The sequence below is a fragment of the Bactrocera neohumeralis genome, chromosome 5, assembly GCF_024586455.1.
Source record: "Bactrocera neohumeralis isolate Rockhampton chromosome 5, APGP_CSIRO_Bneo_wtdbg2-racon-allhic-juicebox.fasta_v2, whole genome shotgun sequence".
NCBI lineage: Eukaryota > Metazoa > Arthropoda > Insecta > Diptera > Tephritidae > Bactrocera > Bactrocera neohumeralis.
In genome coordinates, this window is record NC_065922.1 from 15,393,665 (window position 1) to 15,400,771 (window position 7,107).

Here is a 7,107-nt window from a genome sequence, read left to right on the forward strand (position 1 = left end):
TTTTGCAGCACAGTTATTATTGCGTGCGTTGATTACTGCTTAGATGAGCGGAGATAAAAATGTGTGGACTTTTGGCTTTTTTAGCAGCGTCAAAGGTGTAACAAACGCGATTCGACGGCACTCTATGCCGAGTCTAGATTCTACATCTATGCCGCTGGGTTTTTAGGTTAAGCGGGTTACGTTAGGCAAAAGTTGTAAAGCGGTCGAGCAAAATATTATATTCGGGTATTAAAGTGAAGTGCGTACTTCGCAACCACCGGCGACTGTAGGCAATTAAATATTTGTAGACTTTTTTCGCATACTTTCAGGCCGTCGAGTCGGTTGATCGTAAAATTATTGAACATCAAATACAGGGTGACATAGATGGAATATTATTATTATTGCAAATATTTGGGAGGGAGATTTGTTGATTTTATATAGTGGGCTTATGTAGTAAGGAATTGTGTGTCTTCTTCTTTATTAGTATAACATCGCTACACATTCACAAAGTTAGAGCGTCAATAGGAGTTTTCCAAGCATAGTCAGGTCCTTTCCACCTGGTCTTTCCAACAGAGTGGAGGTTTTCGTCTTCCTCTGCTTCCGCAGGAAGCCAGGAATACTCTTTCACAGGTTCACGTCTTCCATGTAAAAATTCAGTTTGTATGGCAGCTAATGGTCGATAGGAAAAATTTCGTCAGGAATATTGATATTGATAATACTTTAAAGTGATATTTTGTCAAGATATCTTATGGAATATATAAGTTTCTAAAACAAGAAACTGATTTTGAACGTCCAGTTTTAATGGCAGCTATGTGATATAGTGTTACGATATCGGCGGATATGACAAAATGAGCTGCCTTTTTCCTGACAATTTTTGTTTTTGCACATCGACAATGCACCGTCGCATACTGCATTGATTCTTCATGAGTTTTAGGCAAATTTTCAACAAATATCGCGCCGCAACCATCGAATCTTCCTGATTTAGCTCTGTGTGACTTCTGGCTTCGACTTCTGAATCAAACAACCGTTCCGAGAAAGTCGTTTTGAGTCCATTGAAAACATAAAACGTGAATCGCTACGCGCATTGAAGACTATTCGAAACTGACCAAGACACTAGGGTCATAAATTCTTGTTTTCAGAAAACTTCGAAAGACCAAAAAAAGCTTCTAAATAGCAGCATACCATTTCGAGAGACACATCGTCCAACTAGCTATAGGCTCTTTGGCTCTGAGAGTAACTGATCTTCTATCAATTGTTGCTCGAAGAAGATGTGGAAGATCTTCTCTACCTCGATGTTTAAAACCTCTTCAATATCTGAAAGAGTAAATCACTGCCGTGTGCTTTTGGGATCGAATAAAAAGACTTGAGCAGCTTGCATTATTGGTGGTTACGGATCAGTCGAGAGATGTTAAAACTATTAAATGAGTTAGAAATAGGGCAAAAGGAAATTATAGTAAAATTAATTTTCGTGCACATAATAATGAAAATGGAGTCCCTTTATATATCGCGATATCATACTTAGCATGTAGATGATACTTAGCGTTAGATTGTCGAATACTTTTAGACTTCCTTTTTCTTGACTGTTTAATAAAGGAAGGATTTGATTTGCTCACAGAAGTTCAATCATCATTTAAATACTAACCTTCCTTCAATCAACCGAAGCACTAAAAAAAACTATGATTTATGGAAAGACTTGGTTTAACTTAGTGTATAGTATTGTTTGTATAGAAGCTGCCTTTCATGAAGAACAATAACGGGCCCGAAAATGAGTCGAGGCTAAAATTTTCTTTATAGTAGCAAGGAATAATAGATACAGCGAGAGAGAGAGAGAGAGAGTCACAAATATGCCACACAACAATTGTGAAATAAACCTCCTCATCGTTCCTTTCTAAGTTAAGTAAGACTTGTTTACAACTCTAAGCCGCCTATAGAAATACATAAAACTCCATCCTTTGTGTTGTAAAGTCATTCCAATTCCATTGCAATCATTGTTTGAGTTATCTGCCATAGGACTCATAATCTGCCCGCCACCACACCCCCGCTGTGTATGACAAACGACACTTCAATCAGTTCAACTGTTGGCATTGTCATTACGTGCCCAGAGCCAGTGAGGACAGATACATAGCACCGCACCGCACAGCATAGCGGAACATGGCGCTCCACAGGTACTGCCAGGCGCAGTCAGGAGTGCGTGTCGCTGCCATTGAACGCTCACGCGGCGGCGGCCATCATAATTCTTTGGTATTTGGAAATAAATTTTCCCACATTTTTTTACAAGCTTCTACAAATTTCCTTTCTCTTTTTTTAATTTTCCTTTGCGCTGCTGTTGCTTTGTTACGCCGCATTTGATGAGCGCTGATTGTATTGTATAAATCGGTAGCAGAGCAAAATGCAAAGATAAAAAAAAAACAAAAACGGCGAGAAAAACCAAAAACAGTTAGGACACCCGCGAGGTTTGATGAAAACGCAAAAGATTGCACAATAATTCATTGGCAAATGCGATGGGCAAATGGGCGAACATGGCGTAACGGTAAATGGCATGAAATGTCACGAAACAGCACGAAATTGCGAATAATAACAGAAGCGAATGGGAAATATTCCCGATACAACCGCGCGGTGTGGGATTGAACATAAAAAGTTTGACGTGCGCAAATAAAATATGGAAATTTGGTGGCAAAAATTTGATTTCACATTCGTGTCGGTATGTGTGACGCTATGTTCGAGTGAAGCCATTCCCATCCGAGTGTTGGTTGCATGTTGCTGTTGTTGCTTATGACAAAACAAATAGCATAATTTTTCATCGGAAATGTGTGGCGTGGGAGGACTGTGTAATTTGGGGAATAGGGATTATGGCTTAAATTCTGGTGCATCAGTATTTGCATGTACTTAATTACACGAAAGGAAATAACTCGGAATATTTTATCACAAGTGGTGTCTCACTATCAGTATTTACCAACAGCAGCATGGTACGCTCAAAAAGCACTTCAACCGAAAAAAACATCCCACTTCTGTTTACCCATATGAAGAATCATTAGTCAGATATTGTCGATCCAAGGTTTATGATTTTATCGTCTTACTACCTAAAAAGTCTTTCTAGACTAGTTACAGTAAAAACTTACTGATTGACTACATCCGGCGTATCATGGATCATGAGGAGATCAGACGAAAATATTGTCCTTTGACAGCTCTACTTATTGCTTCATTATTTATTTTTATAAAAAGTATACTTTTAAGTGTTTTTACAGCCAAAATGAGATTAATCTTATTAAGGAAATTCAAGAAATCAGGAAAACCATAAAACCAACTCCCGAAGTCGGATCATTCTTCTCCACGACAATGTTAGCTCTCACACATCGACTGAAATAACTACATTTTTGAGCGCTCAATACATCGATATATGAGTCATCCCTCGTAAAGTTCTAACTTTGCACAGAATAACTCTATTTGCTCCTGTAGATAAAAAAATGAGCTTAACGTGTTTCGACACCTGAATCGGAAAGCAATTGATGCGTTCAAAAGGTATGTTTTGGAGATAACCAATCAGATTGACAAAGTCTTCGACAATTTGTGCAAACCCATGCAATATACAAGTAGATCTTAATTGATAATTTTTTGAAAACAATAAAGCGATTTTCATAGATGACTTCAGCAATCTGTACATCCCGTTCGAGCTGTGACATATGGTTTCAGAAAGGTATCAAATCTTTTGCGAATCGCTTTTGAATCGCAAACAAATCGTTCCATTTATTAAACCGATGGTTACTGGTGATGAAAAAGTAGGTCACTTTTGGCAACAAGAAGTGAAAATTTAATGAATTGCGGTGATCCGAGGTAGCCGATAACAAAGCAAGGATTGACGGTTTGATATATATTTGATGGAACTGCCAGGGAATCATCTACTATGAGCTGTTTTCCTACGACCAAAATATTTCTTCGATCCTTACCTTTAAGAAATGCATTGTCTGAAGGAAGCAATCAGCCATAAGTAGCTAATTTGGCCAATAGGAGATGAATTGTACTCCATCAGGAGAACGCCATGTCACATGCACTTTCGATTTTATTGACCGGAAGCTTGATGAAACCCAAATACCACATTGGTCAAGTAGGGACCAACCCTTTTTATGCATCTACCTTACCTACAGACCTGGAATCACTATCTGTTCTTGTCCATTGGCTGTCCATTGGTATGGATCTTGTTATATGCGAAACAATTATGTAAAGTTTTATTGCGTCTATAAAACCAAGCCATTCCTAACTAAATTAGGACTTCTAGACATCAAAAGAGGTTCAGTAGTAGAAGAGTAAGATAAAAATTATCCGAATAGTAAGATAAGGCTCGCGGTTTGCAATATAAAAGAAGGAAACTCAGAGCTCATGATTGGAGACTGCAGAGCAATCTATAGAGTCATGATTAAGATACTTGGATCTATATATCCGAATAGGAAACACATCGTATCAATAGTTGCCCAGCGGTCCCGGAATTTATCAGATTATCTTTTTATGAGTCTGTGTGAAAAAGGTAAGGCACAATAGACCTGAGGTCGCACTGTAAGCCTCAATTTATTTGTACTATACTATCTATTCTAATTTGTGATAAAAAGCTGATAATATATAATTTTAACTTGTCCGTTAAAAATAAAGTGTGGATTCTGATCGCGTCGAGGTACTGCACGCTGACCGAAGCGGTCTTCCAAACCTCCGTGAAACACTCCTCCCCACAGACCAGAACCCCTTTTATGTGTAAATAAATAATCTCCCACATTTCATTCTCAATACAAAAAATTCTGCATACAGCGCAAAGGCGGCAGCAGCAGCGGAGCTTTTCTGCAGCTTTCGTCCTGTCAGTTAATGCTGAAAAATTGATTTCGCTCGCAGCACTACGTTTTTTCACCGCGCCTTGACGCGACTAAGCAAATGACACATCACTGACACGAGCATCATCAACTCGTCGCCGCGCGAACACACACACGCACGCACACCACTATAACTAATAGATGACATCAAAAGCACAGTGTTGCGTGCGCTCAGGGTTACCACGTTGCAATCAAATTGGCAACATTTTTGACATTTACGCTCCACAGTTTAGTGTTTATCATGTTTTTGTGAGTGCACGCGAACGACGCGTAAATTGTGAAAGGCAATATGGGTCCAATAGGAAGTTGGAGAGTAAAGAAAGTAGGGTTTTTTGCAGACTATGAAGGTCAGTAGGGTTTCAATGTGTATTTGGGTTTCAAGAGAAGTGTGATTTGTTGGGCAACAGTTTTTAAATTTTTTTCTGTTTTCTTTGTGTAAACTGCGGCTCTGCAACCCTCTGGGCAAGATCTGTCGTTATCCATTCTTAGATAATTCACCGTCATAGAAAGTCGAAATATTTTTACCGCACTTTTAATAAAACCATTGCTGTCTTTCTTACTGGGACACCAGTTTAGGGTAGCTAACTACAACTTATCGCAAATAGCAGATTGACAAAAATGTTTTTTCTTATTTTTCCCTCATGCTACTTCTCCGGTTTGTCTGCTATCTCGTCTGTCTGTAACTCTTCGCCTACCCAGTTTCTAATACGATGGCTACATCTGGTATCAGTCAAACTCTTCGCGACGTCGAAGTTTCCCGTAAACTTATTTCGCGTGTCATTTTTATTGTTGTAGTTTGGCATTTTCAGTGTGTGTATTTTGAGTGATGCGTTCTGTGTGCGATTTGATAAATTATCATTTATGACAAATGTCTATCATAACGGTACATGTATGTACTATAATATTTGTATGTGATGGAGCACAGATGTGTGTTCCAGTTGAGGGACATGTACATATGTATATTATATTGTCGTATAACGGTACATTTGCGCAGACTGAGGATTGGTAAGCCAGGAATAAATATGTTACTTTTGATGAAGCATTTATAATATTTGCCTTGGAAAAATGTATTGTCAGGAGTATTGTCTGTCTACAGTGGAGTTAGTCGGGCAAGGGTTCTTCTTATTGGATTTATTTCTTATTTATTGTTTATTTTGATATGATTAGCAGGTTATGTGGATTTTATTCAAGCTGATAGTGTTTCTCAAGCCGTAAACCTAGTTCTTAGAGATTTTTCATTAGTTCTGAAAGGACCCTCTGCTTTTTAAAAGTGATTTCGTAGCATAATAATGGACGATCCCTACGAAAGAATTGTTTTAGCTGCTAATCGACAAAGGTATCACACGACATTTTGGAGCCAGCTGGATTTGAGGGACCCTGTCAGAGAACACTAAGCAATTCTACAATACTTAGACTCGATTTCTTCTCTGCTCAAACAACTGCGAGGGATTTGTGAACGTGTTTGAAGCCTTTAGAGATGTGTGTAGTGGGCTTTCCACAGCTGGATCGAAGGTGGGAAGAGGTACGAGGTTGCAGTCTTCTGACGAGCTCACCATCAACTCTCTTTTCAGGCTACCTGACAGATCACCGTAGCGTCCTTCAATCGGTGGTGGTTGCCAACAAAGTGGCAGTAAATGTACTGCTCCTAAGTTAAGCTTCCTTCAGAGAGGTTTGCATTCACTCCGTTAGCGGCGAGCGGCTATATCGGCTTCTGAGCTCGCTGACTCTGCACTCATAACAAGTCTAAGAGAGCGTGTGCTCGTTGGCAATAGTATCAAACTTTTACATATTAAATTTCTATGGGTATCAGGCTACGAAGAAATCACAGAAACTGCGAATTCGATGAGCTTGTTAAACCTTATCTCAACTTTATCTGATTGGAAGCGAGACGGTTTTCCGATGTCCTATTGAGTAATTGGATTCGACCTTTGGACCACCAGTGAGATCTACAAGTGCCGGCCAAAACCAGAACTTGTGCGACTACGAGATCCTTCTGGCCTGGGGTGAACCGTAAGTGGTCCTCAAGCTACTTGCTCTGAGACAAAGTCAATTTCGCGCAATTTTAGGAGTTCGAACTGCACACTGCTTGAGCCATTTGTAAATAATCGTTTCTGTCTACTTCAAAAGAATGGTGATCAGAGAACTTTCCTCAATAGCGTGAACTTACACTTGACTCCATGATATTTCGAAAAACAGAATAGTATATGTGTGTTAAGTAAGACATGCTTTCGAACATCCACTTTTCCCATAAAAAACAATTTCACAAATATGGAAA